The sequence below is a fragment of the Mastomys coucha genome, unplaced genomic scaffold, assembly GCF_008632895.1.
Source record: "Mastomys coucha isolate ucsf_1 unplaced genomic scaffold, UCSF_Mcou_1 pScaffold4, whole genome shotgun sequence".
NCBI classification, from domain to species: domain Eukaryota; kingdom Metazoa; phylum Chordata; class Mammalia; order Rodentia; family Muridae; genus Mastomys; species Mastomys coucha.
This window is the reverse complement of record NW_022196910.1, coordinates 23,629,348-23,642,829: the sequence shown is the minus strand read 5'-3', so window position 1 is coordinate 23,642,829 and position 13,482 is coordinate 23,629,348. Positions and strand designations below refer to the sequence as shown.

General features: G+C 42.2%; 1 pseudogene; it reads left to right on the top strand.

Moving 5' to 3' along the window:
• Positions 1-5,151: 5,151 nt before the first annotated feature.
• LOC116076528 overlaps positions 5,152-13,482 on the top strand; it is a 47,400-nt pseudogene continuing 39,069 nt past the window's right edge.

Sequence of the window (13,482 nt, the reverse complement as noted above, 5' to 3'; positions counted from 1 at the left end):
GGGCCGAGGGGCGGAGTCGCTGCAGCCCCGCCTCCTCGGCCTGTCCATCCGCAGGGAGGGCGGGGCCGGATGAGGGCCGGTCCGACGCTCCGACCAATCGGAAGCGGGGCTAGCGTGACAGACAGGCGACAGGAAGCTGGTTCCTTGGCTTCTTCCGCCGAGCGCTTGGACCTCTGGGCGCCGGACCCTGCTCGGGAATCTAGAGGGCTACGTCCTGATGGAGAAGATGAGTGGGGTCCCTCCTGGAGGTGTCCCCACCCCGGGCTAGAGGAAAGGCTCCAGAGCTACCTTCAGCTGAGCTCCAGCCTATGATGGAAGTTTGCTAGCTCTCTTTAGTGCGTCGACCCTGAGCCGGATCCTCCTCTTGGCTGGAAAGGCTGATTCGCTAAGCCCCAAGCCAGTGTGGACCCGAGAAACTGAGGCCTACTTAACTGTGCTGGGCTTCTCTCAGCTTTTCCAGACCCAGGTTACCCACTTCCTTCCAGCTTCTGATTGCAACCAGAGCAACAATAAAGCAGGAGAGGAAGCTGGGGTTTGGATTAACTAGAGAAGTTTGTTTGGGTTTATCCTTTTGTAACAGGGCAAAGGTTTCTTCATCTTATTTCAGCTGGAGCCATCATTTTAAGCTGAAAATCACACACGCACGCACACATCTTTTCTAGCCCTTCCTTGGGAAAGCACCCATCCATGTTCTAGAAGCAAGGGGTAGAAATACCCCAGCTAACTTCATGTCCTTGGCTTCTGTTTAACTACTTGCTTGCTTCCTCCCGCAACTGCCAACTAGGATGTGAGTTTTCTGTGTTCTTTGTCTAAAACCTCTCTGTAATGTGCATTCGGGGTTACTCTGTAATAAGTGTTTCTCCCTCAGGCAGTTCCAGTGCTTGGGAGGCTTCTGCCAGGTTCTAGATGACTAAACTGCACAAGGTGAGACTTGGGATACTGACAGTACCTGGTGACCTGGGAGCTGAGAGAACAGTCAGATAGGACTGGGAACTGGGGATGCCTAGATTGTACAAAAGAAAAAAAAAAAAGGCATTGATCACCTCAGATAAGGTTTCTCTGTCTGTAGCTGGTAATCCTAGGGACTTGTGGAAAAGCTAAGTGCAGTGTCAGTTTCTGAGTCAGTGGGGAATCCAGGATGCTGCCTCTCTGTTAGGTCAGGATTCTGGGGGGCTACCAGATTCTAGAACTTTGTCCCTTTTTTTTGTATTGTGTAGATTTCTTGTGCTGTTTATTGTTCTTGAGAAAATTTAAATCATGGGTCAAAATTCTCCTACCCAGAAAACCCCTTGAATCTGATGAAATCTCATTTTAAGGGTCTCCAGAGAAAAGCTTGGGAGTCCAGAGAACAAATCTATACAGGAAAATTAACTACTTTTTGTACCCTTGATTAGTCTTCACTTCAGGTGGGCTGGCCCACTGAAGGCTCCTTCAACCTTCCTCTTCATGCATAAAGGGCAGCATGTGGTCATTAATAAACCAGGACACCTGGGCCAGTATCCCACACTCTGGCCTGGAGGAATCCCAATCCCAAATTAAAAATAATTAATTAATTAATTAATTACTGACCAGATTTTTTCCCCTAACACCACCATTTTTGTTTCAGAGAAAGTAAATGAAACTAAGGGTCAGGACAAGTGTGGGCCTCTGGTCCTATATATACCTGGAACACCAGCCAGGCAAAGATACCTGTCACCAGAGCCACTGCTGAGCCCAGCTCATACCTGATGTGGATCCTCTTATCAACCCCAATCAGCAGTTCATTCTCCTGTTTCTGACTCTGATCCCCAGGAGCTTCATCACTTGCCACTCTCACCTGGAGGGAGGCCCCTAGTATGGGGCCCTTCCAGTTCAAGAAAGGCAGAAGCCTCCCTCAGTCTATGATAGTTTATGTTCTGTTCTCCACTACTAATCTGCATAACTGGAAACTGCAGAACCTCTCTCAAAGAAGCCCCCAGAGTTTACCCCCTCTTCTGGAAATGGTATTTTATACACACTGGCCAATTTGGGCAGACTGGCAGTGGCTACTTGAGGCCCTCTTCACCACCAAAGAAGGAGAGAATGCTACAGGAAGCCCAGAAGATGGTCTTGGGGGAACTCAAGAGACCAGTCAGTGGCTCTGCACTTGCTGACAAGGTTTTTCCTTCCAGGCAACTAGATTGGAACCTAGTAAAGGTAGGGAGTCTCCTAACCTCTTTCTTCAGACTCTGTTGGGTAGTATCCAGGGTACTGATGAGTACCCTACAAATTTATTTAAGTAAGATAAGTCAGGAAATCCAGGGTCCAAATGAGTCAGTCCCACCTGCTTGTCTGGACTGTCTTCAGGAAATTTATCAGATTTACACTCCACTCAACCAGAGGCTCCAGAAAATCAGAAGGCTATTAACATAGGTTTATTTTTTTTTTTTCAGTCAGCATCAGACGTTCAAAGATTCAGAGAATAGAAGGATTTGAAGTTAAAATTACCTCACAGTGAGCAACAAGAGGGATACCCCAGAGGATAGGCAGACCAGGAAATTCGCTAAGATTATAGTGGTAGCCATTCCAGGAAGAAAGACCTCTGTGTACAGTATTTATAAAAGAAGGAAAGAAACCGAAAAATACAGATGTCAAGTAAAGAACTTGTTTGAGAAAAGTGTAATGTGCCCACTTGTAATGAGTGGTCATTGGAGAGACAGATGCCCAAGAATATATCAGTGTGCCTACTCTGAAGGGACTAGCCATTGGAAAGGTGAATACACAAACCAAAAAACAAGAGACTGCATCAGTGCTCCAAGTAGATACAGACTGATGGGGTCTGGGTGCAGCCACCACCCCAGCCCAGAATTACTCAGCAGGTGGGAGGATCCTGTCAATTTCCTTGTGGATGTGGGGTCACTTACTTAGGTTTAAACCATACAGGTGGGCCACTGAGTAAGAAACAGACTGTGATACAGTGACCTACTGGTTCACAGATCTGCTCCTGGACCACTAGAACTATAGGCTTGGGGAAGGGGACTGTAATGCATGTTTTCCTACTCATGCCTAAAATGCCCATATCATCTGCTGGGGAGGCATTACCTACTTCACAAACTAAGGGCAGAAATATGTTTTGAAAAAGTTGAAATTAAATTTGACTTTAAAAGCCCTAAAGTTATGGACAAAATGTTAGTATCTCATTAGGGGAAGAATATATTGTATTAAACAGCCCTCCTTTAGAGAAGAAGTTGGGTCTTTTACAAGAACTACAACAGAAATTTCCTTCTGTTTGGGAAGAGACAAACCCACTGGAACTTGCAGCCCCCCAACCTCCAAGTCATAGTGGAACTAAAAAGTATTGTTATTCCCATTAAGGTAAAGGGATACCCTATGACATTGGAGGCAAAACAGAGAATTAAAGTTTGAGTTGATAGGCTACTTGAAGCCAGCTTACTAGTCCCTTGCCACTCCCTTTGAAATTTACCATTATTGCCTATTAAAAAGCTGGGAATAGGCAATTAATTATAGGCCGGTATAGGATCACTGGGAAGTGAACAGAACTGTAGAGGACATTCACCCAAATATTCCAAATCTTCCAAATCCATACATTCCTGAGTTTAGCCCCTCTGGAGAAGCAGGTTTACACTGCACTAGATCTAAAGGATGCCTTCTTCAGCATTCTTCTGGCCAGTAAAGTCAGCTGATACTCAGTTTGGAATGGATTTTAATAGACAAAGGGGTCAGTGCTCAATTGACCTGTGCTGGGCTGCCTCAGGGTTTCAAAAACTCCAACCTTATTTGATGGGGCACTCCACAGATATTTGCAGGCATTCACTGCTGAGAATGTAACTCTCCTGTAATATGATGACCTTCTTTCTGCTGGAAACTTAAGCAAAGGCATTTGTTGTCACAGACCAACAATTGGAGATACTACAACATCAGGGATAATGACTCTATACTCGGTTGAGGCTCTCTTGAGCACCACCCCAGATAGACAGATGACTAACTTCAGTACAACTCATTATCAAGCCTTGCTCTTAGGACATCTGAGAGCTAAGTATCCTTAGACAGCTGCCATAAGACCAGCCACTTTGCTACTGGAGACCAGTGACACTACCATCCAACATGGCTGCCTTGAGATTACCACCACATTATATGGATTGAAGCCAGACCTGACAGATACCCGCATGGGTGCAGCCAGACTTGGTAATGTTCTCAGATGGCAGCAGTTTTATCTAGGAAGATGCCAGGTATCCTGGGACAGCTGTGGAACTGTGGAACATGTGACTGTGGAACATGTCCAGTGGGGAGAAGCTCTTCCCCAGGGACCTTGGTACAAAGAGATGAACTGGTTGTACTCACTGAGGCTCTCAAATTGGAGAAAGAAAAGACTGTAAATGTATGTACTGACAGTAGATATGCCTTTGCCCCCACACGTACATAGAACCATCTACAGAGAAAGGGGCCTTCAAATGACAGAGCAAAAGATACTAAAAAACAAGACTGAAATCCTGGACTTAATAGCTGCAATCTAGGTACTAATTTGAGTGACTACCATCCACTATCTCAGACATCAAAACATAGATTCACTAAAGGTTATTGGAAACAGGATGACTGACAAGCCAAGGATGCTGCCCTACAAGCAGCAAAATGTCTTCAGAATCCATCTTATCTGACAGACCCCAGTGCTCAGAAAATGACTTAAGGGCAGCTAAAAACCTGGGCACCAGAGCATGGCTCAAACTAACTGGTGAGGGAACAGTGCTCCCTCGAAGAGCACTAGGAAAATATTTGTTACATCACCTCCATGAAGGGACACACCTAGGAAAAAGCAGGTTAACTGAATTTACAAGGAAAAGATTGTTTCTCGTGGGAATGGAAGAGATAACACAGGAAATTCAGCACACCAACATTTCCTCCAATAAGGTCCACCCCAGGCATCAAGGAAGGAGTCTCACGACCAGGGAGATGTTGGGAAGTAGATTTTATTTTTTTTTATTTTATTTATTTTTTTTGTTTTGTTTTTCAAGAGGGAAGTAGATTTTAAAGAGATCAATACCAGGACAGTATAGATACAGATATTTACTTGTCTTTGTGGATATATTTCCTGGATGAGTGGTAGCTTTTCCTGCCAAGCCAGAGACTGCTCAGATCACAGCCAAGAAACTTGAAGAGATAGCCCTTAGGTTCGGAATGTCGCAATCCGTAGGATCAGAAATAGCCTTTTATATCTAGAATTATTGAGAGCCTTTCTGTCATTCTGGAGATCAACTGGAAGCTGAATTGTGTCTATCATCCCCAAAGTTCAAGGCAGATAGAGAGGATAAATCAGACCCTGAAGCAGACAGTGACTAAAAGAACCTTGGACTCTGGAAAAGAATGGATGGAACTCCTTCCCCTACCTTTCTTAGAGCTCATCATACTCCTTATGTAAAAGGTTTGACTATTTTCTTTTGGGGGAGACTTCCACCCATCTCCCTCTAATGGGATTAGAACTCACCACTGAAGTTAGTAAACCATCAAGTACTTCAGTCCATACAGGTTCTACATCTGACTTAGGAGGCTGTGAGCTACTTCAGGGCTGCTTTCCAGACTCCACTGCCTCATCCACATCCCTTTCAATAAGGAAATAAGGTGTGGATCAAGAGCTGAGAGATATTGGGATCCAGCCAGAAGGGACTACATCTGGTCATCCTAACCACCCCCAATGCTGTCAAGCCACTTCCTGCTACCACACCTCCTCTCTTCTCCCTAGCACTACTCTTTCAACCTCCCCAGAATCCCCAATTACCATAAGATCAGTATGCCAGCTTATAAGTACTAAAAGTTTTTTGACCCAGATTGGATTTACAGTGAAGGGAACTGCTTTTATTAAAAGAACTGTAATATGTCTAAATCCCCCTTAAGAGTAAATGCAGATTCACCATCAAAGTTTTAAACCTCTCAGGAATCACTCCATCAGGTTCTTTGACTGACTAGCAAAAACTATTTGGCTTGCATGTGCTAACTGGTTGTTTCCTTATTTTTCTATATGGCATATGAATAAAACTATGAAGATTTGCATCTTAGTATCCTTGTTTCCTCAGATGTGCACTTATGGTGGTCCAGGAGAAAGACAGCACTTACATTCACAAGCCTTTTCAGCCTTCCTGCTCAAAAAGAAATAAGCAGCACCCCTCCTCATACCTCTCCTAATAAGATTAGGTTGCATGGGGCAGACATTAACTCAAAAACCTAAGACATCAAATAGACCAGGGTCTATCCATATTAGAAAATCTATTAACACAGTGGAAGAACAGGAGGAATCATTAGCTGAAGTGGTTTTACAGTATGGCAGGGGGCTCAACCAACTGCAGAACAAGGAGGTTATTATATGGCATTAAGAGAAAATTGTCGCTGGGCGGTGATGGCACACGCCTTTAATCCCAGCACTTGGGAGGCAGAGGCAGGTGGATTTCTGAGTTCGAGGCCAGCCTGGTCTACAGAGTGAGTACCAGGACAGCCAGAGTTACACAGAGAAACCCTGTCTCAAAAAAAAAAGAAAAGAAAAGAAAAAAAGAGAGGGAAAATTGTCATTTCTATGCAAACCACTCAAGAATCATTAGAGATGCTTTGGCTACACTCCAAAACAAAAAACAAAAAAACAAAAACAAAACAAAAATTGCAAAAATAAAAAGAACCCAAAACAGGAAGGAAAACAAAAAAGAATGATTCTGCTTCATATTTTCAGGATCCTCCTAGCTAGTAAGAATACTGCCAGACATCGCAGTGCCCATAGCCCTTCTGCTCAGGCTAATTATTGCTGTAACTGGGTATATTAGATCCAATATAAACAGGTACCCACCATAGAGTTTGACCCCCAAGATACAACTCAATGAGGAATGTGATGGCTTACATTATGTTTGAAGTTTAATTACTGTGCATAAGGGATTTGAAAAATAAAAATGCCAGCCAGGCAGTGGTGGTGCATGCCTTTAATCCCAGCACTTGGGAGGCAGAGGCAGGTGGATTTCTGAGTTCGAGGCCAGCCTGGTCTACAGAGTGAGTTCCAGGACAGCCAGAACTATACAGAGAAACCCTGTCTCGAAAAATCAAAAAAAGAAAAAAGAAAAAGAAAAATGCCTCTAGCCTGTAGAAGCTACGCTCAAAAACAAATAACTTCCTGGAATGTTAACTATCCCTGTAATTGCTTGGTCTTGTACAATTTCACAGAAACTATTATTCTTGTAACAGGCCACAATGCTAACCATGTTTCCCATTTCTATAAACCAGCTTTGCTTGCTCAAGATAACCAAAATTGCAGGACATCTGTTTAATAAATTGAGCTCCTGCTTACACACACAGCATTCTAGCACATAGGCAAGATATGTGCTAACAGGTAACCAGAATGTAACCATATGGTTTTTACCTTTATAAACTCCTGAACAAAATTGCTCAGTGCTACCTACATCTTGAGAATCCCAAACAAAAGTATAGTTCTGTTGTCAATACATTAATAAAGCCTCTTCTTTGTTAAAATGTACTTGTGGTCTGACGAGTGAATCTCTGAACAACCGTAGGCCCATAACACTAGGAAAGGGGATAGTAACCTGTTGTGGGTTGTTTACTGTATGCTGTGCCTCTATTCCCAGAAATAATGACTTGAGGCTTTATTAGATTTACAAACACCTTGGCCATAAGTTTTGGGTAGTTCTCTGACTAGCTCATAACTTAATATACCATTTCTTCTCATCTAAGTTCTGCCATGTGACTCATTACTGCTGCTCAGCTTTCTTATGTCTTGTCTTCCTTCATGTCCCAGGACAAATCCCCTATGCCACTCTCTCACCTCAGAATTCAATCTCTCTACTGGATGTCCCATCTTCCGGTTCCTGCCTAAGCTTATAGGCCAATCAGTATTTTATTAACAGGTGCTGCATCCATACAGAACACAAGAGATTCTCTCTACAATAACCCACTCATTCTTGGTCATGTCTGATTTCTCCAACCCCCTTTTGAGATAAAACCTCTTACATAAACCATTAACTCTGATAAGACCCAGACATATAAATACCCAGCAAGATGCTGGTGTCTTGCTTGCACTTAGTGAGAAAAGGATCTTCTAACAGAAAGCCCTACCCACAATCAAACAATTTGACTAGCTCTCAGATTTACAGCAGACTCCTGGAAGTATGGGCAAAAATCAACCCTGGGATTGCCCCAACACCAAACTAGCACAGTTGTTCACTAGTTCAGCTACCCTGATCCATATCAAATCATACCCAGTGACTCTAGAAACAAAAGGTGGAATTGCAGTCCATATTGCCCAACTTGTAGAGACAGACAACCTGTGATTTAACCCGAGACCTGTTACCCTGTGACTTCTGATTATATACTAGTCCAAGATCTGAGGGAAGTGAGTAAGAGGTTCAAGAGCATCTACTCTATGGTCCCAAACCTATACACTCACAAACCTGATTCCTCCAGAGAAAAAGATGTATACTGCCTTGGACCTGAGAAATGAGATGCTAGTCAACCCAAACTTGCTTATGAAAGGACATTTTGAAAGGACCCATTGAGAGATTATAGTAGGCATTTTTCTTGGACCAAGTTGCCCCAAGGATTTAAAAACTCTCCAACCCTGTTTGATGAGGCACTGGGGACTGAGATTTTGCCCTTCCATCAGAATTTTCCCAGGACCATACTTTTACAGTATATAGATGACCTCCTCTTAGCCTCTAAAGCCAAAATAGCTTATAAAGGGGTCACAGAGGGACTGCTGCAAAAGTTAGAGACCTTGGGCTACAGCGTGTAGGCTAAAGAAACCCAACTTTATAGTTCAGAGGCTACCTATCTTGGTTACCAAATGAAGGGAGGCAAAAGGATCTTGTCTCAGTGTAGGATTTCTGCCACCCTTCAGATCCCAATACTAAAAATCTAAGAGACAGGTTCAAAAATTCTTAGCTGTGATTGGGCATTATTGTCTCTGAATACCAGAGTTTGCAGAAATAGCAAAGCCTCTGTATACCAGCACACAGGGGGCACCCAGCTACTAATCTGGACTGAGACTGAACAAAAAGCATTTGATGCTTTAAAAACAGCCCTGACTTTGCCTCTAGCCCTAGCACTTTCAATGTCTCAAAACGTTTTTTGGGGCCATTGGAATAGCCCTCTGACATACCTGTCCAAATGATTGGACCCTCTGGCCTTGGGATGGCCCACTTATCTTAGAGCTGTGGTACCTACTGACATTCTATTGAAAGACACACACAAGTTAACTCTGGGTCAGAATCTTTTTTGGGGGAGGTGGTTTTCAGAACAGGGTTTCTCTGTATAGTCCTGGTTGTCCTGGAACTCACTCTGTAGACCAGGCTGGCCTCGAACTCAGAAATGCACCTGCCTCTGCCTCCCAAGTGCTGGGATTAAAGGTATATGGGTCAGAATCTTATACTCACAGCACCTCATGCAGTTGAAGCCCACCTCCAAGGAATTCCAAACTGCTGGCTATCTATTGCCCTTGTGATATATAACAGGCCCTACTCCTGGACCACCTTCCAATCTAGTTTGAAAAACCCATCACTATCAATCCTGCTGCCCTCTTACCTGATGACAACCTGTACGTGCTCATACATGACCATCTTAAGGTAACCATGGTGGTCTAAGGGATATACTCAGATGTAGTGGACACCCTTCTGAAAGATCCTAATGCAATACTTTGCACAGATGGAAACAGCTTCATTAAAGATAGAATCTTTACAGTAGTTACTTCAACTGAAGTAATTTGGACCTAAGCCTTAGGAACAGGTACCTTACCCAGCCTGTTTATGGTCACAAGAGCAATAGATAGCCAGCAGTTTGGTGTTCCTTGGAGGTGGGCCTCAATTGCGTGAGGTGCTGTGAGTATAAGTTGACCCAGAGTTAACAAAAAAAGAACTGCTGTAGAAACTTGGGGTCAAAATGTCCCAGCTAACTAAATGCTCTTGGTTTCTGTTTCACTGCTTGCTGCTTGCTTCCCCCATGACTGCCAACCAGTACGTAGTTTTGTGTGTGTGTGTGTGTGTGTGTGTGTGTGTGTGTGTGTGTGTTCTTTTTCTCTTAAAACTCCCTGTAATATACATTTAATGCTGTTATATGAGAAATGTTTCCCCTCAGGAAGTCACAGGCTGGCTTAATTCAGACTCTCAATTTGGATTTTGGTCATGCTGAGTAGCCCTTGGGGTCTCTATCCTCAACACTTTGGGGCCTTAAATATGTGTGTGTGTGTGTGTGTGTGTGTGTGTGTGTGTGTGTGTGTGTGTGTGTGTAAAATGTCATTATTCAAATTTGAAAGTCAGCATTCTATATCATAAAATTCTCCTAATATTCACTAGCCAAGAGGCTCAACACATCATGTCGAGACAGAGAGAGAGAGAGAGAGAGAGAGAGAGAGAGAGAGAGAGAGAGAGAGAGAGAGAGAGAGAGTTTTCTCTGTGTAGACCTGGCTGTCCTGAAACTCACTCTGTAGACCAGGCTGGCTTCAAACTCAGAAATCCACCTGCCTCTGCCTCCCAAGTGCAAGGATTAAAGGCATGCACCACCACCACACAGCCTTAACCTTATTTTATGAATCGATTTCATTAACATGTGTTGCATTTTGTAAAGCCTTACCTTGTGCTAAGAAGTGTTAAGTCTGATTCTGATTAATACATAAATGAAGTAGTAACTCATCCTTAATGCTGGTGTTTCTACACAAGATGTCAACTTAGAACTGGCCTCCAAGCATAATGTCACTATTTAAATTTGAAAGTCAGCATTCTATATCATAAAATTCTCCTAATATTCACTAGCCAAGAGGCTCAACTTTCAGTCTAGGTGGGTAGAACTATTTAAAATTGCTTAAGTCAGGAAATATTAGGAAACCACAACATTAGCCTTGTCCCTGGAGATTTAAGGGACCCACAAATCATGACTTCTACCAAGCAATATCTAGAGTGGTTACTGTAAATTAAGTGTAGAACTTTTTGAAAAATACAGGAAATTGTTTTCACATATTAATGACAACCTATTTAGTAAGATGTAACAAGATAATATGCCCTCTTTTTTATTTAACCATGTATTGGTTTTTATAGTACAGCCGAACAGTCAAACTTATAACTAATACATTATTAATCATGATTGATAGCACATGTGCTAAGTACACTTTCATATTTTATCCATGTTATATTTCAGAAAAAAACAAGAAACATTCTCAATAGCAGGGTGATAAAAGTGACTTTATGTTTTCAAAAGTTAATTTAAATTGGCTATTTAGTGTGTATGTTATGTCCTATTCTGGAATAAAATTCTTAGGTAGAATCTTTAATTAATAGACTTGAGTCTGCTATTTAGCTAGATAGGTTGTTCAAAAATCTTTGTATTCTTATGTGGTTTTTATTCCAGTGCTGGAATAATATAGTTCAGAGATTAGTTGCTCCAGATGAAAACAAGCAGTGGTTGAGACATAATCAGGTAAGAATACCCTTTGGTAATCCTGCACATAACAGTTTTGTTTATCCTATGTGACCACTAATTTCTACCCATTCACCTTTCTTGCATTAACATTCCCCAAACCACTTCTTTGACACCCATCCAGATCTCTAATCCATTGACCTCTCTTACTTTCTTACTACAGTAATTTCCCTGGCCAATTTATTTCCATCAAAACCCAGTTCAAAGTAAAGTGAGTGGTGCAAGCCTATAATCCCAGCATTCACGAGGCTGAGGCAGAAAGATTATGAATTTGAAGCCAAACTAAATCACAATAGTCAGACCTCGTCTAAAAAAGAAATAAAAACTACTGTCTATTTCTCACCTTCACACATTATTGAGATAAAGAGTATTTCTCTAAGCACATTTCTTTCCAGTCCTATCAATATAATAGCATGTGGACTATTGCCTTAATTCAGTTATATAGGAAGTTTACAGGGCTAGTCCTACTTCTTAACTCTATCATATGGTATATGGACAAAGTCCTCGGGATCAAATACATAGCAACAGATTCTATCCATAATTTCCGCAGCTTCTATAACAAAAAGCTGGCTGGCATAAATCCAGCACCAATATTCCCAGAGGCATAATACAGTGAGAACTAAAGTGCTTACTGCTGCCCTTGTGGAGTATCACTAAGATGAGAACAATAAAAGGATGTCTACTCTCTCCTCTACTGTTAAGTACTTGAAGTATTAGCTAGAGCAATAAGATAAGAGTGGACATAAAGGAAGTGCAAATAGGAAATGAAATCAAAGTATCCAATTCCTATTCTTAACATGTCTGGAGTGTTCCCTACCCTATCCCTCCCTTTATTGTCTAATTATAACTCACCCCTGAGTCTTATACTCCAAAACAAAGCTGTATGGCCTATGAGGACATGTATTTTGTAATCAAGACTATTATCATAGAGAAAAGCCCATCTGTATTAATTACCCTTTTCCTTGCTGTGACAAATTACCTGACAAAAAGTTAAGACACAGTTTATTTTGGTCCTTCGTTGAGGCTATAGTCTACTGGGTATGGTAACGAGAAGATGAGGCAGTGGCTCCTATGCATCCTCCGTCAGGGAAAAGAGAGATGCTCAGCTCTCTTCCTCATGTTTATTCACCCCAGAACCCCAGCCTATGAGAAGGTGAGACTCACAGTCAGGATGGGTCTTCCCTCAGCAATTCAACCTTTTTAGAAACATCATTACAGGTGCACTACAGAGTGTGTTTCCATGGCAATTCTTAGCCAACCATGGTATGGTGGAGATTAGCTATCATACCATCTAATTCACATGATGTATGGTTATATCCAACACTTGGATATTCTGAAATCTTCCATTTAAGCTATTACCCAAACGAACAGTCCTTTGTAAATACTAAGTCTGGAAATGCTCTGCCAACATAGAGCATGAAGATGGTTGAGATGGTAAAGCACTTTAGCTAACATTGTCATTAATAGGGGAGTTGTTATTTTATGAGAAAAATATTATGGAGATTTATTCCCCCTTCCTATCTATTTCCATTTGACTTAAAACACATTTTTTTCTCTAAGGGAGAAAACCCTACTGGATAACTCAGGGAAGTCATCTTTACATTATCAGTTATAAGTGATATTAATATAAATTTCTTTCTCAGGAATTTCCAGCAAGAGGACTGCAAGTTTTGGGCTGCCAGGGTGACAAAACAAAGTCAAGGCTTGCATAAAAAACTTAGCAAGCCACAAAAGGGAAAGAAAGGTCTGTAAAGACCTAGGGAATATAGTTCAAGTAGTACAGTGCTTGTGTAAAGCCTGGGGTTCAATCTCTAGTACCACACAGAGAAGAAAAACTAATGCCGTTCAGAAGATGGAAGACGGAATTTTGGAATATGGAACCTGCCTCCTTCCTTCTTCCTTGGAGCCCTTTTCCCAGGTTCTAAAGTCTGGTGTGGCCTCCCAGAGAGAGAAGGGGCAGAGAGAAGAGAAGAGAAGAAGAGAAGAGAAAGAGAAGAGAAGAGAAGAGAAGAGAAGAGAAGAAGAGAAGAGAAGAGAAGAGAAGAGAAGAGAAGAGAA